This window comes from Apteryx rowi, unplaced genomic scaffold, assembly GCF_003343035.1.
Source record: "Apteryx rowi isolate R43461 unplaced genomic scaffold, aptRow1 scaffold_399, whole genome shotgun sequence".
Taxonomy (NCBI): domain Eukaryota; kingdom Metazoa; phylum Chordata; class Aves; order Apterygiformes; family Apterygidae; genus Apteryx; species Apteryx rowi.
The window spans coordinates 267583-290773 of record NW_020450518.1 but is presented as its reverse complement, the minus strand read 5'-3'; the positions used below and the strand labels follow the sequence as shown (position 1 = coordinate 290773).

At 46.2% G+C, this 23191-nt stretch overlaps 1 long non-coding RNA gene across 1 annotated transcript; it reads right to left on the bottom strand.

Annotated features, from left to right (window-relative positions):
* Nucleotides 1-12005: 12005 nt before the first annotated feature.
* Nucleotides 12006-16827, bottom strand: LOC112970408. Its single transcript, XR_003254986.1, has 4 exons — nucleotides 15884-16827; nucleotides 15296-15387; nucleotides 15105-15195; nucleotides 12006-12504 (listed from the first exon to the last, which is right to left on the bottom strand). It is a non-coding gene; the product is annotated as an uncharacterized LOC112970408 (long non-coding RNA).
* Nucleotides 16828-23191: the final 6364 nt, after the last annotated feature.

Here is a 23191-nt window from a genome sequence, read left to right as displayed (position 1 = left end):
CTTTGACAACTTTAGTGAGCCGCCTCACTTTCGTCCTGCAAATCAAGAAAGGAGCAGTTTTTTCCCATCATGTCCCTGTTCTTGCCAGTTGAGAGTAAGATAGAGGCTTCAGCCAGGCACCTATCCACGTAGACGAAGGACCAGAGATGGACCAGGAGAGCTGTGTATTTGCTCTCATCCTGAAAACGCCCAGCCCACCACGATCAGCACAAAGAGATAAATCATATGATTTAATGACTTCATTGGAATTCAGAGTAAAGACACAACTGACTTTGAGGGCATTTTTTTTCAACACTGATTCCCAGTCTGTTCTCAGGGCAGCACAACTCTCCACCAGAGCTGCCTGAGACTTGTGAGAAAACTAGACATCAGCCTTTCTTGCAGCAGTGGAGGGTTCACGTAGATCTCCAGGTGCTATTTTCCAAGGATACCATGAAGTCTCCAAGCTCATGGCATAGAGTCAGGGGTTGCTTGAGATGTGAAGTGTGTCTCAAGGGCCCATCACGACTCAAGTCTGGAGCCTTGGGAGGGCAGTTTTGTTAGAGTCACACTTCCCCTGTGGTAGGAGCTCAAGAGAGAAGACAGGAAAAGAAAAGAAAGAAGGTGCCTAAACATGTTCAGGAATGGTTTCACTGAGGTGACAAAAAAATTCTTCATTCCGTGAATCCTGGGAGGCTGCAGGCAGAGTTGGATGGAAAAAGGGGAGGAAGGAAGGGCTGATGGCAGGAGTGAAGGCTAATGGGGATATAAACTCACAGCATCACGCAATGGGGTGCAGGTCTGGTTTCGTGGCTTATTCTATCTCTAGCAGAACTCTCTTTAACTGACTGGTACTATACTTTATTAGGATTGTTTCCTGAGATATCAAAGAGAAAATCCAGTGGCTTATAAATCATGCACTACCGAGCCATCCTATAGGGAGTCTGCTACAGACACAAATTGCCTTAAACTGCCCCTGGAAGAASGTGCTGCACAGCTGCCCCAACTGGGTGCAAAGGGAGCAGACATTCATATTCCCGCTGGACAGGATGCTATCTGCGACACAAAGGCATTCAGCCTTTTAAGGCTTATGCCAAAATATAATGGCCTGGGACCATCCCAGTTTAACCAGTTTTAGTTAACAAGCCAGTTCCCTGATAGCAGGCGACAGCAAAATGTGGAGCTCTCTCCCATGCAAGCTGTTTTATTAGCCTGACTGCTGCGACATGAAAGTTTATCTCGGTTATAAGCTCTGGCACAGATGTCTCATTATCCACCACCTCCAAGCCTGCTCCCATTCCCCTCGTGCACACAAAGCTCCTTGTGCTTCCCTCAACCCCGCAGCCCTGGGAGCAGGGGGATCTCAGCACGCCCCTTCCCACTGCAAGATTTTAGGGTCAGCATCTACCCCYGTCCGGCACTTTTGGCACCAGTATACGCAAAATCTCCTGGAGGAAGTTGCGCAAGAACGAGCCCCTGATTCATCCCAGATACACGGCCTCACCCAAGTTCCTCGTCATTCACAAGCAGTGATTTCACGATGATCGTGTTCTTCTAGCAAGACACTCACGCTGGTACCTCCCCACACCTTTCATGGTGTGTTTTTATTAGCCTGGGCACGTGCATGCATTCTTTTTTTTTCTTTTTTTGTCCTGCATGTTTTTTAACATGTCCTGCATGTTTTTTAACCTGAAAGGGAAAGACTTCTTGGCTTTACAGGTTTGGATTTGTTCCTCTGCATTCAGAACTGTATCTTTTAATGAAAACAAAATGCTGGAGTCCAATCTGTCACAGTAAAGCAAAGATTTACCAAAGGAAAATATGCTTACAAAGTAAATATAAATTAATTTAATTGGTTYCTATTATCACTTCTATTGGAGCCTGCAAGTATAATCTGGTGCTGAAGTAATTAATTGGGTGTGAAGTAGCTACTGTGCCAAAACTCACTTGTACGGAACGAGACTCGCAGACTTCTTGGCCTGACTGTTACCTGCAGTGTCTTGGCTTTGTTATTCTGCAGAGCGGAGCAAATTGCAGCGCAGAGCTTTGCAATCGAGCGCTCAGATAAATGTCTCGTTTTGTTTGTTCATTAGGGGGATGGTTACTACTACAGGCTTTTTCCCACCCGCGTCAGGTCTAGATTGTTTTCCGAGGGGAAGTCAGTGGACCGGTTTAGCACTGCTGGAATTGCAGGCACTTATTTTTGTGGTTTTCCATGGCTTAATATAGCCTGTGCTTTAATGGTCCTATTTTTTCCCCTCCCTACTCTGGCCTTGTAATAAAGGAGTATTGTCTGGTGGCTTGCGCAGGGCCCGGGAGCCGCGGGAAGTGGAGGAGGCCGCGATGACACAGACCTGCTCTCGGCAGCGGCAGTAATGACAGCRCCGCCACTCCTGGGCTTTCATCCCTCCCATCCGTTCTGCCAGGACAGTCGCTTGTGCAAGCTCGGAACTAGCTCAGACAGCCCAAGCAGATCAAAAATAACCTGAATTTCCCTGGGTCTGGCCATCTACTTTTTTTTAATTGCAGCAGTTCCTCATCTGAGCAATGAAAATTGCTCCATCAGTCAAAATGCCTTATTTATCCTCCTGTTCTCTGTCACCAGCTTTGGCATCTCCCGAAATACCGCTGGAAATGGACTGGCTTGGAGAGCAGCGGTCTCAACGCGGCGGTGGCTGCCATGCAAGGAGACACGTCTCCTCGGCAGCGGGATAGCGGTGCAAGAGCTGGAATGCTCACACACGCACGCACACGCACGCACGCATGCAGGCAAGGCAGCAGTCAGGAGCTCTCAGCTAAGATGAAGACAGCGGGATAAGTCCTGAGATGATGCTCCGTTGCTGCTCCTTTGCTTACGCTTGAATTTTAATAGGAGTTTGTCTGATGGTAGGAAACATGAGATATGGCCCGTTCTGATGCTTCTTCCCACCTCCTGCACTTCTGGGGCCAAGACATTTTCCCCTGCGCTTCCCTCCAGCCTCTGATGGCTCTTTCCAGCTGTTGTCCTCTGCCGCTTTGGGCCAGTCCTTCTTCCCAGGCAGCAGCATCCGCAAGCATAGCTGAGCATCGCTCTCCCATTTATCACTCATCTCAGCCTGCAGCATTTCTAAGCTGGTAGTTTAGAGATACAGTAATAAGGAGCCTGGGCCTCTTATTTTGCAGCAGTCATGCTATGTTCCCAAACCCCGCTGTTCCCTGCACTGGATAAAGACGGAGCTGAGCCCAGGAATACACAGGCTTGCAGATGTGCTCTTCCTCCAGGCTTGGTCATGCTCCATCCAAAGCGAGCGGGACTGCGGCTATTAAACACGCTGCGATGTGGGCGCAAGGCTGGGTCAGTGCTCGGTGAGAGGTGCCGAACAGCCATTGCCGGGTCCAGCCTGCGCTTGAGGGACAGAAGCAAAAAACAGATCTAAAATCCCCTTCTTCTGCCCGGCTCCGCCTGCCAGTGGGGTCTCGCCGGGACGTGGCTGAGCTAGCCAGGCCCCACGGAGGCTGCAGGGGAGTTTCCGGCTGGCCAACTTGCTGCTTGGCCACCTCCGTGGTTTTGAGGGCTGCTTGGAGACCCACACAAAATCTTTAGAGGAACAAGTCAACACCAGAATTACAAGGACCTTGGGGCGATCGGTGCCCGCCCGAAAGCTCAGACTCTGGAAATGAGCCTTTGTGGGGACAAGCCTTGAGGTCCTGGGACACCAGCTCTGCTCCCCAGGGCTTTCAGTGAAAACAGCCGAGACAAAAGGAGTGCTATTATTATTAGAGCTCATGAAAATGCTGATACAATGCGCTGGACCCCCCACACACACAAAAAAGAGGCTTTTTCAACARAAGTCCAAGCTTAGCAGGAACAGTCTGATCACTATTTTCCAATCGTTTTCCTGCAGGGAAAGCAGAGACCAGCCCCTATCTTCTGTCCTTTTTGAGTAGCATCAGTGCTCTGGTTTTTATTAAAAGATTTGATGTGTTTAAAATTGTGCAGTTYGGGGTTTGTAAAACTTGTTTCTTTCAACCTCTTTCCCGCTCTCTCCGTATAAATATTTATATTTGTATTTAACCAAAAACTTATTCCTAAACATGGATTTCAACAAGGCCAACATTTACTTAGGGTGTCTGAAGACTTTTTTCTCGATTTCCAGCCCTGCCAAGGCCTCCTTTGTGCTGCCTCGAGTCYCCACCTCGGTTTTCTTGTGTCTCCAGACTTGGGTGACGCCCCGCTGTATTGGCGGGACACGGAATTAAGGAAGAGGGCGCAGGCACCATGCCCACCCTGGACACCACCGTGCGGACGGCGGTTGTTTCAGGTCTGCGCGCACATTTTTGCGGCATCCCATGGAGACCTCCCTCCCTCCCGGACGCGGCGTCGGGGTGAAGGGGGGGGATTCGCCAAGGGCAGCGCTTCCCTGCAAAGCGCCGGCGGAAAATCGTCGAGGAAAGCCACCCAGACCGCCCTTCCCGTCCGGCCGCCTCCCGCGAGTTTGGCGCCGCGTCAAGGTCTGAGCCGGGGGGACGGCGAGGCCGGTCCCCTCGGACCTCCCGACGTAGCCTTGCCGTGAACCGCCGAGGCTGGGAATGATCGCAGCTCGCGGGCCAGCCCGGGCCCGGGAACCTCATAAATCATGTGGAAGTGCAGAGTTATGAGTTTCCTCAGACAAATACCACTAATTGCAGCGCGCTCTGATTGCTGGTGCGAGGCCACGTAACACGCTGAGCCTGGGGGGGCCCGGACGGGGCCGTGCAAGTCTAGCGGGGGCAGAAGCACTAACCCCCACCCACGAGTCGGAGACCCGGGGCCGTAGCCCGGCTCCGATGATGAACGTAATTCACCGCCAGCTCTACCCCACGCCCTGACTTAGCAACTCCCTACCTTTGCGTGTAAACAGCCCTGCAAATTGCCTGAATGTGCCTGATTTCCCTCCCTTTGAGGCCAGCAGCCTTGCCAGTAAAGTGAAAAGCAACTCGAAACGGGAGGAAAGGCCGGCTCCAAGGCAGACATCAACAGGAACTCCATGTGTGAACGGTGATTGCTCGGTGGTGCAAACGCTCCGGGCCTGGGTCTTTGTAGTAGAACAACCCTTGTGATCACTCCACGCCCAAGCCAAGTGACTCAGTGTAAAAATAATTAAATATGTTAATAATTATCAGGGGCCCCTTTGATTAAAACAAATAAAGCTTGTGGTGTCTAAGCAAGGAAGAATGCGTAGGTTTGCAGGGCTCGGCTCTCAACGAGGAGCGGACAACAAAAGCGGCCGAAGCTCATGAGTCAGGCGCCAAGGAGCGCGGGGGAAAGCTCCAGCAGCAACGGAGATGCCTGTGACCGGGTCCCCATTGCAGCGGTTGCCCCAACTTCAATCCCTGAAGGTGTAATTCAGGAGTCCTGGCCACCCAACGGAGAGAGAAGGGCATCCCCGAAGGGTGATTCGGTTCTCATGAGGGTTTGGTGGGGCTCCTGAGTTGCCTAGAGGAGACCCAGGCTCCCAGCTTCGCTGCGTCAGTGCAGTGCCTGTAGGGCAAATATAGGCCACTGAAGGGGTTTTCTGTGCTTTTCCTAACAAAAACGCCGTCCTGTTAGAAGCAGGACATGCTGGACGCTGTGCTGAGCTGGGAAGGCAATTGCAAAAGCATTTCTGAAGGCATGAACATGCTCAGAGAAGCGGCCTCTCCGCTCCATGCTGTACACGAGGCGCTTGCCCCTCTCTCCTTAGAGCGAAAAGCAGTATCTGCACCCGTTAGTCTTTCTTGCCAGTGACGGTCTGCCCCAAATGCAAGGAGATCTGCACTCTCGGTCCAGGGAGGAGATTCCTCTCTGGATTCATTCCCCGCTGTGCTTTTGCAGGGTGCTGCACTCACTCCAGCCCAAGCCTCTCTCACGCTGGAAAGTGGAGCATCTGGACAGGGGCAGATGCCCAGGGGGGCATGTGCAGCGGAGTCTGGAGAAGTCTTTCTCCGGCAGTTTTGATCTCTCAAGTGTTCAGGTGATAAGAATCAGGGCCTGACGCACTGGGAGGGCATTTATAGACACAGCAAAATGCACATGCAGAGTCGGAGTTCCTACTGTATCGCACCAGGAATCAGTGAAGCTCTAGGGAATGAATACCAAAACCTACTGACAGGGAATATTTCCCATATGGGTGCTTACGCAGCACCATAAGGTTTCTGTGCGTGCAACGCCACATGCACGTTATGGCCGCGCTCCTCAGGGAGCAGCCGACTACCAGGAGCTGCAGAAGAGGCATCTGCCTTACCTTCACTGTAGCTTTTGAAGGCAAACCTAGGTGAGGACAAGCTGGGGCCATTGAATGAGCAAATGCAATATCCGAGGGAGGAATGTTCTTTGTATCCCAGAGCATTTTTATCTGCAGAACGGAGCTCACGTGAAACACAGGCCTCAGGCTGTCCTCTCTGCTCAGGGATAAGTGTCTCACTTCAAGACTGCACACAAATTTTCCACTGAAATGCAACCGCCTTTGGGGCAATCTGTGAGCATGCGGCAAGACAACACAACCGCTTGGAACAGGCAGCAGGAAAAACTCCCGTGCCCAGTTTACCGATGGAGATTCAGCACTGTCCTATTCCCTGGAAATCAGCCAGGACACTGGAGCCACCACCCTTTCCAAACACTAAAAGGACCCTATGACATACAGGACTGGAGACTATCTGCAAGCAGGATACAGTTCTCCGACCTTTTATTCCCGCTCCTGGAGATGGGGCACGCGGAGCGCGGGCAGCCACAGCAGGGCTCTGCACAGGGGATCTGACACCCTCTGCCATGTGGTCTGTGTCTGTTGTTTTGAATCCTGCCGCCCCTGCTAGTAAAACAAGCAATGGCCTTGTAGTGCTTTCCAGGGGGAAAGCATAAAATGCATTTGCTGTTAGTTTATTTTTTTAAAGCCCCATTTAAGAAAAGGAGAGGAAAGGGATCTTTGCAAGGGGCACACTAGCTAATAGCAGAGTGCACTACGCTTGATTGCTCTTTCTTGTCCCACAGAACCTCACTTATTCCCCAGGAAGGAAAAAAGGGGTTAGGTGATGTAGCTATATGGTGTATAAAGCAGCAGTTCCTTAACACATGGTAGTAGTTATGCAGCTGGGGAGCGGACACGTATTTTGGGAAGATACCTGGCCAGCGTGCAGCCAGCTGTGATTTGATATTCAGGGTAACTGCGCCACCTCATGGTCCCCAGAGTCAAATAGTTCAGTAGTGGCAGTCAGATGTGTAGTGTGTGCTTGTGTCCATGGAAAAGCGTCTTCCCACTCTCCTCCAAACTTCTTCCTAGAAAAACTGTTTCAGCTTTATTCACTGTAATGAAGTCACCACCTTTAATAAAGCCAGGTGAGATTTTGCTCCATGGGTTACTGCATTTCTTCCACAATAGTACCAATAGTCTCCAAATAAGACCAATAGTCTCTATTTCTTGTAAGACAGTTGATGACAAGAAATACGAGCTAGAGATGTCTTTTACTACAGATGTCCCTGCCTGCTCTGGGACTGTTCCTTAGAGCATGTGCATCACTTCTTTATCCAGTCACGTTTTAAGCATACTAGTCCCTGGGGCTCCTGCTGTTTCCCTGCAGGCACTAGCTCGCAGCTCAGTAGATCCCGTCCGGGAGAAGGGCTGTCCCAGATTATCATGTCCTGCTTCCCTTTCCTTTGATCCACTCCAAATAATCTCTCTCATTTGGCACCCCCGGCAGCCCTCCCTTTAGCCTCCTGTTCTCACCCTTCTCACACTTGCAACTGATTGCTGGCTGTGTCTCTTACAAGCTGTCACTTGGGCATTCATGCCTGGATTTTCCTGTTTTTGCCTCCTTAAGAGTGGGATTCTTTCCATCAACTTTAGCCGTGTAAAAGTTAGTCACCTAGTGCCTTCCCACAGGGAAAAGACAGAGCTGGGTATCATCACAGCTAAGCAAGCCCATCCCAAAGATGGCTATCTAACACAGTCATATAATTTCCCTCTGGAAATGCCTCACTTTTTCCGTGTGTCACAGTGGGGGTCCAGTCAACTAGCTCTACTTGAAGCTCTTAGGTGGATAAAGTTGATCTAAATCCCACCCTACACATATCCTGTCTTCCTCCTAGTGTCCTCAGTGGCGAGCATCTGCACCTTTTTCCGCTCTCCTTCCTCTTTCTGGCACTTCTGTAACCAAAAGGATTGCAGAGTCTTTGGGTGTAACTGCATCCTAATTGTACAAGGAGAGACTGTCTGAAAATCTCACTGACTTATTCCCCTCTCACGTCTAATTTGCGGTGCACAGTGAGTTCTGTTCAGCACTTCTGTAGTCTCCTTCCTATCCACGTTTTGCCCTTCAGATTACATTTCCATGGGTGACTTCCATTTTTCTCATTGATCCAGTACTAGTCCTTGTCTGCAGCCAGATAATGATAAAAATCACTGTTAATATATGACAGTGTTGCACAGACTGTGTGTCCACATATCACTGGCTCCTCTTGGCATGGATAGTTCCTGGCACTGTAAAACACAAGTAAAGTGTGGGCAGAATAGCAAATAATTTGGAGGTTTACTGTATCCTAAATCCAGATACTGTTATTATTTTTAACCTTTCCTCTCCAGCATCTGTTCTTAAAAGAAGGCTTTTGGGAGAAGACAGGACTTGCCATCTGATGATCTTTCTGTCTTGTCTTCCCCATGCCCTTTAACCATTTCCCTGTTCCTGCTGGTACTTGCCTGCTTTCTCGAAAAAATGAGTGCCATTGCTTGGTGGGAACTGGGTGCTGGGCTCTGATGTGACGTTTCAGCTGGCCAAGGGTGAAGGCCACTCTTGCATATAGAGGATTCTGCTTTGGGATTTTCCTACTTTGTTTGGTAAAGCTGCCCCAAAGATCACCAGGTAAGAAGCTCTTTACATCAGGCTGATTTATTAAAAGAGGCAGTTTCTGTTCAGTTTGGAAATCTGATCTCTGAGTTGACCCAAAATGTGCTACAGAGCCATAAGGGCATTACTAACAAAGCATGGCTGTAGCTGTCCTTTTGTATAAACAGTTTGCAAGGCGAAGGAGAGATGAGTTAGAACAACTGACTTACAGCCAGGCAAACTTATTTCAAAAGAGGCTGCTTGTAAACTTCACTCAAACTCTTTTCTGCATCCTCGTATTCAGCGTCTACCCTGAATATGGTCTCCCACTTTGATTTCAATGGTTCCTACTGGAACAAAGAATTAGGGTAAGTTTAAAAGCAGAGAGGAGTGACTGATTGCTCGACTGTTGCCAAGTTACTTGACTTCATGCTTCAGCAAAGCTGTGAGATGCCAGGCGTCCTTGGGAAGCTGGAGACTTCAGCCCAGAGTGAAAGCGATCCAATAAAATCTGCTCTGCTCCCACCCCATCTCCTCTTCCCTTGCCAGCTTTAGGATTAAGCTCCCAAATGCACTTCATATGCGGCAGGGGACAGAACTGAACAAACTCATAAAAAGCTGAAACACTGTGATCTATGCAGCTCATTTTACCAGAACATCTTCTAGGTCAGAGGCTTAAGTATCACAGTCATTTCTATGCCAGAAAAATGAACATTGCCAAGGTCAGTTCCTTGGCCTGATGGCCAGCTGAGGTGGAAGGATCCATACCTTTATCATTTAACTCTATTGCTTTCCAGAACAGGTTGGTCACATCCATTCTAATCATCAGGAATGCTACCTGGCCCATGCAACTACAGGACTATTTGGAACAGCACTGCTTGGTCTAGGACAAAACTGTTCCAGGGACTACGCTAACAGTTTATTGGTATAGTTGACTGAGGCCTGTAATTTGGGCATGTTTAGTTCATTAATATTTATATAGTCAGAGAGTTTTATCTCCTTGGCCGAGCAATGGTGCCACAGTCTTGTCAGGGAACACTGGCCAAGTGAGGTGCAGCCTCAGCCGTGAATGAGTAAGGCTCATTCATGGGCCTTCAGGTTCAGCTCAGGAGGCGAACCAACTTCATGTAGCCTGGAAGCAAAGGGAGACCAAGACTGAAAGGAAAACCTTATCAACTGTATTACCTATGAGGAGAAGGAAGGGAGAAAAAAACCCAGCTCAGTACCACATCTTTTTCCCTTTACATTGTGTTTACGGGCTTTTTTGTGCTACCAGTACAACCCGCAAACCAGGCAGCAGACCACCCTGCACAAAGCCCATTTAACACGTGTCTGGAGTCAGTGGGAAAGATGGCAGCTACTGCATGGATGAGCTGACAGGAACTAGCAAACAACATGTCCCCCATTCATGTCACAGATCATCCCTCTGCCCTGAGCTCTTCCTCAGCTCTGATCAGACCTGCCCCTCTCACTTTCTATTGGTCTGAACCCATCTCCGCGCATGCATCTCTCACCTTTAACACCTCCTCTCAGCCACCTCAGTGACATAGCTTCACAGAATCACAGAATAATTGATGTTGCAAAGGATCTCTGAGGGTATCTGCTCAAAGGGGGGCAACTAAATCAGGTTGCTCAGGGTCTTGTCCAGGCAAGCTCTGAATATCTCCAGAGATGGAGATTCCCATCCACCCAGGCTTCTTTTYCAGTGTTTGGCTATATGAAGAACTTTTTTCCTTACATATAGTTGAAATTTCCCTGGCTACAACCCGTGTCCTTCACTTCTTATCCTTCCACTGTGTACCTCTGAGAGAAATCTGGSTTCACCTTCTCTACAACCCATTAGGTAGCCATAGATAGCAACAACRTCCCTCTTGGCCTTCTCCTCTCCCACTGCACAAGCCCAGCTCTCAGCCTCTCCTCGTACGTCCCCTGCTCCAGCCCTAATCATCTTGGCGGCTCCTCTGGGTTCACTCCCATCTGTTACCATCTGACACTGGGGAACCCCAAACTGGACCCAGTATCAGGATGCAGTCTCCCAAGTGCCAGACAGAGGGGGATAATCACTTCCCTCRRCCTGCTGACTACACTCTTGCTAAGGTAGYCCAGTATGCAACTGGCTTACATTTCCGTAAGGGCACACCACTGATTCATGTCAAGGTTGTTGTCCAAACCTTGTATCACAATTTTGTCACATCCGATGTATTCTTACARCCAGCTCCAAGAATCCAACTTAGCTGTCACTGCTCTGATGATTCAGTTTAACAAAGTGATGAGCCAGTTTGGTTTCTTTGTACCCATGGCTGTAACAGTCCAGCTCCATGTACGGTCGAAGTAGTCCAGGCACTTAAGTCAGGCGTCTCAAGTAGACTATGCATTGCTCCCATTAAGAGTACTTACATGCAACGCCAAGAGTCTACAAACCTTCATGAGAAGCTTAGGAAGCAAATATCTTCCTAAAAACAATGCTCTAATACAATCCCAGGTTTTGGAGCATGTTCTAAAAAAACACTGAATGAAAGTCAGTGATCTGCATGATGTATTAGATCAAACTAGTTAATTATGCTAGACTCATCTAGCCTTCAAATGTGAAAAAGTCCCTATATAATTCCTTTTAACAAGATACTGGTAGGGTAATTATCAGTTCTCTACAGCAAATCCAGTATAATGCCATCAGTTTCAGTGGATGCAATCTCAAGTTTAAAGCAGTTTTTTTAATGTGAGATTTGACTGTTTGGTTCCTGGAAATAATGTCCACACTGGAGCGCAACTAGCATGTATAACTCCTCGTTTCCTCCTTCTTCAATATGGGACTGSTGTTCATGCAGCTCAGTATCATTTCTGTCCCTCAAGGCTTGTCAAGCATTTAAGTCTCAGCCCATATTGCTCAATATTGCATTAAGTCTCAGCCTTTCAGCCAATATCGTTGTTCTCTTTCTTAAGATGGTCAAACTGAGGAACAGAGATGTTAAGTCGGTTACCCTACACCACATGGCAGCTTGATGACACAGTGGGAATGCAATCCTTTGAAATTCAGAACAGCACTGTATACTATGCCAAGGCTTAATGCTGACCTGAATCATAACTAAGAAAGCAAACAGGGTACACAGGGAAAGGAGAAAAGGGCTTTGCACTTAAATACACATCAATTTTAGGTGCACCTTTTCCATTAGTGGAAGTAAGTAAAGAGAGGAGAGAGTCATGTAACCTCCTGTTCTCAGGTCTTTTATTTGGAGATGTGATCTCAGACCCAGGGCCCAGCCCAAGCTCTGGATTTCACCTTTTCTTCATACAGTTACTGGTTTTAAACTCAGACTGAATGTGCTGTCATGTGAGTTCAGAAGATACACTGACCATATTTGCCAGTCTCTGAATTTGTATCATGCAGTTGTTTGTTAAAGCCCCACCTATCCCGTGCAGTGCTTCCTTTCTGATAATTGCTACAGAGATACTGAGCTAAATAATGGAAAGGGGACAAAACTCTCTAATTCTCACCATTATCTTGAGAGCAGCCTGTTAAAACATAAACTCCCTGATATTTTCTTCCAAGCTCCTCCCCTGAGATATGCCTTTGAGCATCCTTGGAATTTCCTTGCACTTGGCCACTGCCCTGAATTGTCATGGGAACATGGTGAAATTGGGTTGGTGTCATTTGGCACTGAAAACTTCCCAGTTTTGTTTGTCTACAGAAATTAAAKGAAACAAAGTAGTGACCTGCAAAAAGAAAAAGCAATGAAGACTTTTGAAGTCATTTGCTGAGTTTACCTATTCACTGTAATGGTGAAGACATCAAAGTACCCATACTTAAAGAATCACTTGTATCACGCAGAGTCCATATGGCTTCCATACCCTGAAATTCCCCATGACCGCAGCAGGAATTTGCACAGCAGGATCAGACCTTTAATGAAACAACATTTCACGTCCCACCTCACTGCTGACAGAGGCAGAGGGTTATCACCCTGAAGCTTCAAATTCCTCCACAAAGCCTGTCCAGAGCATGCTTGTGCCTGTCCTAGAGGGCAGAAGGTCTCTTAGGGGAGGGACTAGTCCCTGTAGTGATATCAATAGCAAAATCTATTTGGGACCAGGATTTAGTTCTCAAATCTCAGGCAAACAGTACTGACTTCCACTGCAGCCTCAGCTAAAATCACAGCATGAAACAACACAATAAATGCCAGGTTTAGTATTGCTAGGGCTATCAGAAACCTAAGGCACAGTTTTGCTGTAGCATGACCCCTTGGGGCCATAGCTTCTACCTCTGGCACATATTGCTTAACCTTTAAGCCGGGTAGCATTTACATCTGAAGTGCTACAGCATCAAAGTTGTTGCAACTTCCAGCATCTCCGTTTTGTCACTGTTACCCAGCTCTAAGTTTAGCTCCCAAATTCAAACAGGTTTTTTTTTTTCTGAGACTTTTTTCATCGTTTCCAACCTGCCAAAACTACTCACCACATGGAAACTCAACTTTCTAGTAATTTGATTTTGACCCAACCTACTTTTTCAAGGAAAAAGGAATTCACTCAGCTCTATCACAGCTTTCTGCTCACTTTCAACAGCCCAATATGCATTTAAGGATCTGACAAAGCAACTATCAAAGACTCACTACGAAGTCTCAATAGCCTAAATACTGAGGGCTCTGCTGGCCTGGGGGAGCCCTGAGCTCCAGTCCCTGCTCCAGGTCAGATAGCGAACGGGTTAGAAAAGGGATATTCCACTCCCAGGCAGTGCTCTCACTGTGGGGGAATGACCAAGGATATGTCAAACCAAAATATGCCTTGTGGGAGGCTTCAGCTAGAAATTTTTTTGTGTATGGTTGTTGTGACAGACACAGACACCAAGTTTAAGGATCATACTCCAGGACCAGGTTGCTGGGCAGGGAAGGAAGGACATAAGAAGCTGTGTACAGCAAGAACTCTGTGGCTGTGGATAACCTCAGACAGGGCATTGGGGAATCCGTAAAACCAAGAAGAAAGTTAGGGCCTTAACTCCTTCTGTGACTCTAGTCCTCGTCCCATATCTCAGTCTCTGTGGACCATCCTGGAGCCATGGCCAAAGGGTACACTAACCCCATCCACCTTGTCATGAACCAGCAGAAAACAACCAGCTCTCTTCCAGAGGACATGCAGCCACTGCTGCCATCATTTTAACCAGTCCTGACTCTCAGAGGAACTGTATAGCTAGGGCACGGCCTGACTTGGTTTCAGAATTGGAACCACCTCACATCTTGGAGTATAGGAGCTTGGGAGTCAACGTCTGTACCTGACCATATACGTTTGTCCCCATGACTTCCCCTGCCCTTGTTCCTATGTCTACCATTAGCTCCTATTGAAACGGTGTCTTGACCAGGCACTCTGAGCTATGTAAGATGCCCCACAAGCCTTTGTGGTGGCTGCAGGATGTTTTCAAGGGACGGATGCTGTTAGCTCACAGCACTTGGAGGTGCACATTAAGTCTAAGGAGAGAGATCCCTGGAAATCAGCAGAGAGACCATCACGGAGTCAGGAAGGGGACGAGAATCAACGGTGGGAATGAGCAACAAAGGCTCTGAAATAGGAGCAATGATGGATGGATGACAGCAAGGTTTTCTTATTCCCATTCTGACCCCTGCAAAAGAGGAGCTGTCTAAGAAAGCTCTCAAGAACTCATATCTCTGTCTTAAACAGAAGAAATTGTTACAGAGAAGCAAAACCCTAGAAACTATAGTCACAAGCAGGTTTTGTCACCGCTTGACTTCCACCTTGGTGTCTCTTGTTTAYCAGAGAAAGCAGCTCATGAAGAGCACTGTGAAGTCAGCAGAGACATCTAGTGGCAAAAATGACGTAAAAATATGCCAGGGAATATATCATGGTGCTTGCTTCATCTTACGGACAGCTCTATCATCACTGGGGTTTTTTTAGTATACACAAAAAAACCTGACTGAGAGCGCAAGGCTGTATTTTTAACTGATTTGTTGAAAAATGTATTGGACTTATCCATTCCTAATTCTCCAAAACCCCAGCTTTATGGAGTTAAAACACCTCTGTAAGTACTATGCCTCCTGTCTGTCCTCAGTCTCCCAGGACATTGTTCACCCTGAATCTCTCTTGCTTTTTGAGTAGTTTGGCACTATTGGTATTGTGTCTGGTTMTGGTTATGGTTTTTGGTCATGTGTGAAGGTTGCTGCATGTCATTGCTGCTGGGTTGATTGATGMGATCTTGTTATACAGCTCAGAACAATTTTTTTTCCATCTGTGCTTTACAAATATGCTTTTTGTTAAGAGCTTTTCAGTTTTTGGCTTTGATGGCACTGGTTTTGTTTAAAGACTTGCATTACCTATTATGTTGAACATCTTTGTGCAGCTGTTCCATTTATCCCAAGTTTGTTCTTCACTGGACACAAACCAGCCACTATTCAGCTTTGGCAGCTGTTTAAAAAAAAAAAAAGAAAAGAAAAACCTTTAAGAATGTAACAAAGCAATGGCAATACCCAATTTCTTAGCGAAGCAGGCAATACTGCCAATTTACCTGCAGTGAAAATCTGGTATATCTTCATTAAAGCCAGTACTGCTTATTCTGGATTTATTCTACAGTCACAGACAATGGGGTGAAATACAATGCTGCAAACGAAATATGAAAGATGTGAACCCAAAGCTCTCCGGGCAGACTTTTTTATTCTTATAATGACTTTGCAAGTTTCACGTGTATCTCATGGAAGACATCTGGCCAACGATGGGAGATCACTGCTGTGACAGTAAGACAGTTGCTCAGGTACAAGAAGACCGCGGCCCAGATTTTATGGGTATTTAGCAGTGTTCAGTACTGCAACGGCTAAAGGACTTAGGAATATTGGAGCGTGGGGATGTGAACATAAGCAATCAAAATCTAAGGCAATCAGCCTGGCAGTCGGCTTAACAAATTACTGTTCATTACCCAGGCTGCAGTACCTTCAGTGTGTGAGGTCCCACCTTGACCCACTTGCAGAGTTAAACACTTCAGCTTATTGAAAGCCAGTAGGCTGCAGGGTCTTACACAAGTAAATCAATTCTGAAAACCAAATTTAGGCTATTAAGTCAATTAAGCATCATGAAGTGAAGCACTGAAACACCTACTCACCTGATGGTTGGGCCAAAGAGAGTTGGGGATCTCCAGAGCAGTTACGACCAAATATTTGATTTGATTCCATACCAGCTATAAAACATTAAAAGGCTTCAATGGAAAATGGAGGCAAAATGAGCTTGGAGGGCTTTAAAGTTACCCTTTCAATTTTGGTAGTGATTTTTTTTTTATTTCTGACATGTTAAGCTGTAAAGAAAAGCACTGCTTTTACCAGTAGTGCCCACATACAAATCCACTAAGCAAACGACGAAAACCCATTTTAAATCATCCGAAACATTTCAGCTGTGCCCGTAGGTATCCTGTTGAATATCCTGGTCCCCTCTTCTCCTTTTAACTTGTCCCAACCAGTAGAGAAAGTCTTTTCCGCATCCGAGCAAAGCTGAAGAAGAGACACAAGAAAAGTCTGCCAAGCAACGGCGGTGCCMGTGAGAGAGGAACACTCATCTCGCGGGGCATCAAGGGGGCATCATCCGAAATCAACCTGGGGATGTTCAGGCCTGCTGTTATCACCACCCCAGACCTCTGGAGAAACACGGGCCGTAGTGATACCTGCACGCGGAGCAACAAACGGCACCGTGCCCTCACGCAGTCCAGAGCCCTCGCCCCCCGCGAGGCAGAGCTACCGCTGCAGGGGAATACAGACCCCTCGTCTTTGCTGGGAAATCTGCCCCCGGCTGGAGCGTCACCTTACAGAAAAATACCCGATTTAGCTCTGAAGCCTTCCTGCGATGAAGAATCCGCCCTGCTTTCTAGGGATGTGCTCTAGTGCTAATTACGCACACTGTCGAAAATATCCTTTTTTCCCCAGCCTGAATTTTGCTGCCTTCCCCGTCGAGCCGTTGTCTCCAAGCCTGCTAACTCCCGGAGTCTTTCTCCGTAGGTAGGCAATAATCCAAGAACAGCAGGACAACGAGTGTCTCTGGAGTTCAGAGCCACATAATACTCCTGGCTACATCCCTATTAGTAAATAAGATAATTCAGAGACTGCCTTCTGGTCCGGAAGGCAACCGGCATAGCACAGCCCACATCCGTACAACCAAACTCTCTTCCACACCAAAACGTAATGGCCTCAGCTGTGCCGCCTGCTGAGAACAACTCATCCTCCCTGAGCTCTGCCTGGAAACAGTCTGAGAAGAGGGCCAAAACCACACCAGGGAACACGCACAATTACACAGCCTGGACTATTTCAGGACAGTGCGTGGGCCCAAGCCCTGATCCTGGTTAGTTTATTAGAAGAGTGTTGCCTTGGGGCCAATACCCTTCAAAGGAAAAATTAGCTGTATAGGGAAAGAATACATTATCCAGAGCTGTAATAGATATTATTAAGCTTAAGAACAGCTATAATTTCCTATAACTTAGTGTGTGGCCCAGTCTCTAGCTACTAGGGAGAGAAAAGGGGCCAGGAGAAATCTTTTTCTTGAGGTATCTCACCTCATAACATATCCTAGAGAGATTTTTGTAGTTTCCTCTGCGGTGCTGGTTCTGGCCAGTGTCTGCAGCAAGATATTGAGCTACAGTTTTATACAGGATAGAAATTTCCCTGATGCTTCCTGCCTTCACTTGCAAACTTTTTGGGACAACCAAGGATATCCACAGCTTCCCCCTGCAAAAAGATGAAGGGGTTGTCCAATGTCTTCTGTTTTGGGAATGGGGAAGATATAGTAACTATTTAGCTCACATAAGCGGGAAGAACTCTTTCTCTCTGTATTGCTGTGGTAACGTAGGAACCAGTGAATGTGACTCTTGCCACTTGATACTTCATTTTTGTGGAAGCCTAAAGAGCTCAGTTCCACAACAGGCCAGGCTCTAAGCATTTCCTTAGGACAGACCTGGCTGCTGTCCCCAGAAACCTCTTCCTTCTCTTCTCTCATCCATTCCTGTACGCGTTCTTGCAGCGTCAGCCCACAATGTGGAGGGAAATGCTTGGCCAGAGAGTGGGAGCCTCACAGATTTTTACAAGGCTCCTTGGCATCACTTCCAGATCCCAAATGATTGCTTTTCACTCTTTAAATAATCTGAAAAGCCAGTCAGGAAGCCAGGCYACCTGCATGGGAGAGTCACAGCATGCAGGTCCTGTCTGGAGCGTGGTCCTGCCCTGTATCTTTGCAAACCCACCTTCACAAGAGCAGGATACCTGCTAGCACGAGCTTTCCCACTCTGAGATTGTGCTTACATCTCCTTATGCCAGTCATAACACCTAGGCTGCTTCCAGCTGCTTGCTGTATTTCTTCATGGTTTTAGACCGTTAGAACAGTAAAGCCAAGGCTTATTTTGCTATGCTACATTTGGGTAGGGCTCTTGCCAAAAATACAAATAAAGAAGCAGTATCTTACTACTTAATGCTCAAACTCAAGCTAAACTGTAGAATTAATGTTCAGATACCAATTCAGAGAAATTCAGTGCCTTTCCTACTGCATTAATCTACAACCAGCTTTAAAAATCGATCCCTAAAGACAGGCAAACAATCTGGAGAGAGCTGGCAGACAATCTCTGAACCTTTAAAATCAAGCCACTTGTCTAAGGATTTAGATAGRAGCACAAAAGCATCCAATCAGGCACTGAAAGGTTAGTAAGCAAGAATTTTATTCTAATTTCTAATTCAGTAAACCCAGTCATTAAAACCTTCAAGACCTTCTGATGTTCTCCCAATGCCACGGTTTCTTGGAATGGTTGGAATACTCAGAAATCGGGAAGTATACCAGGGAAGACATTTTAATGGCACCTGATTTCAAAGGCACTGGCCATCAACATACCGATAGAGAGCCTTTTGGCAGGGGCTGCAAATTAACCAGCTTAAGTCTGAGGCATCCATAACCACCAGTCTCATTAGGAAATCTGGACACGTTTGCCCGTGACAGATGCTATCCTTGATGGCTTTCTTAGCACATCCCTGCTGCTTCTGAGCACATTTAGATTAATGAAAAGAAGGTAAATATATTTAAATGCAGGTGGCTCTCTGTGGTAGGCAGATGACTCTGCAGAGCCATGCTGAAGGCTGCCAAGCAGGAATTTAGTGTTGTCTCTGTTTGCAGAGGAAGACCTCAGTGACTTGGAAAGCATAGAGAAGGAAATGTTTTCTCCATGACATACTATGGGCTGCCTACAATCAGCAACCTTCCTTGGCAGCTGGGCTTGATAGAGTTTGTCAGCAGTCTGGGAGTCCTTTTGGGCTCCCAGCGTCAAGAAAGAACCTGAAGCAATCCGACAGGGACAAACACCCCTATGCCAGATTCACTCTGATCACACTAAAGAGTCCTTATGCAACTGGGCTGCAAGATCGAATCCTTTAGAAAAACTGCACCAATTCAATTTGAGCTGCTTATTGGGAATAATCAAGTTTTCTCATCTAGTCTTTAGTCTGTTATCCAATCCTATTATAAATGTTATAAATTATCCACATTTAAAAGGAAAAAGAATCCTAATATACCTGGCTTTTCAAATAGAAAAATTAACCACCCAGTTTCACTACTAGAAAACCAAGCTGTCAGACAGAAATGGTGTTAACAGTTCTATATGCTCTTACATGTGGTTTTCTTTGCCAAGACATTTTTAGCCCAGCTTCTAAAATAAAAGCAAAACAAAAAAAAACAAACAAAAAACCCTTGTAATTGTGCTGGGGTACGTGTGTGAGCTTATCAGGTCTTCCACTAACACGTTCGAACCAACTGGCCAATTTCATACAAATACAGCGAAAGAAGACAGGTCCTACAGAGCTACAAGCAGTCAGAGAGAGGAGAGAGACCCTAAAGTTCCCTTCACAACAGGAAATAGCTAGATGCGGGCTCACCCTTTATCAGACATCGGAGAATCCACAGAGGCACACTGCTCTTGAAGACACAAGCGAAGGGGAAATTAAGCTTTTTTGGCTCTGCTAGCCCCAGAACAGCTTCAATCCTCCTCCTCAGCAGAGCAAGGTGACGCCATGGCTTGTGCTTGTGAAAGAGAGGCGAGGTGACATCACACATTTTCTCTGTTCTCTTTCCCCTAATATTGTTTTCTTTTTAACCTCTGCTTTATGACTGGCTTTCTAGGTCGACATTTCCACTGCGTTGGGACATTTGGAACAAATTTACCTTTCAATATTACTACATTCAGGCAACATGAGGTGGTAGCCTACGGGCGCTGCAGGACACAGAAGCCTCTTTCCACTATTCRTGTTATTTGCAGAGAGACCCCACGTAAGGGGGGATCTGAGCCTTCCTTTTGAACCAAAGCTTTAGCACAGTTTGTTTTGGCCTCTTGAAGAGCTGCAGGCCAAGTGAACTACAGACATTTGTTCCGAATCCATAAATCTCACAAGCTATAAAGTGGTTTCCTAATCCTTTTATTTCACAGGGCACACATTTTCTCAGTGAGCCATGCCCCTTCTTAGCTGTGAATTGGAGAAATCTGCACAAGGAAACCATTCTAGCTTTCRGAGCAGTACCTCTGCTGCTCTTGCATTTTACTCATTTTCTAGGCTGTCTGCTTGCATTAAGTAGGCACACCAATCTGTCACAACTRCCCTGCTGAAGGGAAAAACAGGATCAGCTATGCCACAATAATGTCACTGCAGGACGTGGTGGAGGGATGGCAGCCAAAGAAAACCTGTTGTGGAAATTCACTTGACCAGTCGCTCTTCTAAAAAAAAAAAAAGACTGAGAGATGAAGGGTTTTGTGCAAAAAAGAGACACCCTCCTGAGCAAACAGATTTAAAGGCTTGTGGGTCATCCTTCCAGTGGGCAGAATCAAAGTATCTCTGTTGGATTGCATTATGGAGAAAGCCATATGTAAACTAGGATCCTGGAGGTTTAAGGGACAAAAAACAGGGGAAGGCTCTGCTGAAGTTCCCTGCTGCAACAAAATTCTGCATTTAACCAACTAACTGCTATGGAGAAGGCAATGGGGAAAAAGCTAGAAGGAATAGTACAAACTGTATGAGATTCCCTCTTTCGGTCCTTCCACGTCCTCCYGCTGTGGGGCATCATCTGCTATGCCAGTGGCACAGCTCTGTGTCTGCTCTCCAGGCTGAGACCATGCGGGCAGGTAGGTGGTGGYGTCCTGCCTGGCTGAGGGAACACACTGCCTGATGACATACCCTTCAGCRGCAGCTTAGCAGCAGTTGCTCACGCTTTGCACAGGACTGAATGTGCCAGACAGCCATCACATAATGTCACATTAGGTGGCTGGAGGCATGTTGCACCCATCGGTGAGACCTGAAGGACTTTGCTGCAAGGGACAGAGAGTAGTCAAGGAGGATGGGAGAGGTCCCCGTGGCAGTGCAAGGGAGCTGGTGTCCTCTTGGCAAGCCTCTCCTCCTCTGTCACCCCCGGGCTGGACAAGGACGGAGGACATGGGGAACAGATTTGTAGATCTTGCCCGATGTCTGCTTGCACAGGGAGTGGGAGCCAAGCTCTGGATGTTACCAGCAGCAGTCTGGGAAGCAATCTACATCACATCAGCAGATGCCATCTCTGCTCCCATTTCTTACCTGATTCTGTGCGATGACAATGAGAGGGTGACGGTCTGCAAAGAACAAAAGGATTCACYGTAATTTTTAATCCACAATGGAACAGGGGGACAGTTTATTGCTAGAAGTAAAAGCAAATAAACCCAAGAAAGAGCTACAAAGGTGCCTGTCTAACACAGCACTGCTCTCTTTGGCATTGGCATTTGGCTCTTTTTCCATTACCTCAGTTGTACAGCACCTGGAGTACTTCAGGGGTTGCTGCAAAATAGGAGGTGTCCTTTTCAAACATTTGTAGCAACAACTGTTCTTTATCATTAAAATACCCTTTTTTTAACACAGTGAGACTTTCATTTTAATAATTCCCTACGTTGGCATCTGAGTTCACATGCTCAGAAACAGTTAGCCAAATGTTTGAGCTGAATCATAAATACTTGAGCTGAATCATGTGTTAATAAATGGCAATGAAATAATATCACACAATGAACATCATTTTTACATACTAGACACAAGCACAGTGAAGTGCTGAGAGCACAGAAAATGCTGCAGTTTCTCACTTAGTTCTGCTGAGTTGCATCCCCTTTTACAAAATCATAAATGTGGGATAACTTTACAGAATAGCTTTCAAGATTTAACTGCAGCATCTGGAAATTCTGTTCTGAAAGACACTAATTTCAAGAATTCTAGGAAATTTTCACACACAGAATCACCTCATATTTACCTCAGATCTCACCTGTGTTGGAAGCCAAACTAATTTACCCATTGAATTCCTAGTGAGAAATTGTTGCTGCCATTTTTTTCCCTAGTATATAGTTTTGCTTCATGTTCTTTGCTTTGTTAATATGGGAAGAAAACATAAGAAYGTCAGGTCTAAGTTGAATGCTTTGTTATACAACACCAAAAATGTCCTTCCCCTCACTCTGCTACAGCAGCACTTGTTATTTATTTATAAGTAAACTGGGCCAAAAAAAAAAAAAAACCACCATGGACAAAAGATTTGCTGAAAGCACAACAGTGCTTTCTCAGTCTAATGAGAGGAACAATCTTATGAGAAGAACTTGGAAACGTCAAACTTGTGTGAATTGCTCTTTTTCCCTGAATGGTTTGTATATAAATGAAACTCAGTAGTTTTAAGCTGAACTATTTTATTTTGATGATTTCCAACTACCCACGTTTGTCTTAATATGTCTTCAATTTAATCTCGAAAGAATTAAAAATTTATAAAATAGTGCTTCAACCCAACTTGACCAGATTTTTATTGTTTATTTAGAAGACATAATTTTTTGATTATTCAGGATTACAGTTGAATCAAGAATACCAATTATTTTATAGCTGTGTTCCCAAACTCTCTCCCTGCTCTGGAGAAGCAGTTACTCTGTAATGACTATGATCTATTATAATATACTTAAAATAATTAAAAGCTGCATACTTGTTACTCTCTGTGCCTTTAGCACATTCTAATATCTACTGTGCAGCAGCTCTGGGACAAGCGAGGAATGCAAGACACATTTTTATCTCAGCTAGCACAATCCTTAAATGTAATAAGATATTACCAGACKGTAAATGAAAATCCTAGTGGAGCTATGCTTAGCTCAGGGAAAGTATCACAATACTTCAGGAAATGCTGATTTGTTGGAAAAGATGAAATGACAATATTAATTTTTGTAATTAGATAAACATGAGGTAGGTTTCTGAGTCAGTCATGGAGGTTTAATACTTGAAATGGATGTTACCAATTTAAGCTGCTTCCTTACACCCATGTTACTGTCTCTAACCTGTTCCTGCCCTTTCTTCTGCCATGTTGGTCCAGAGCTTCACTTGTAAAGTGCAAAATTTGCAGTGTTTTCCTCTGCCTCTCC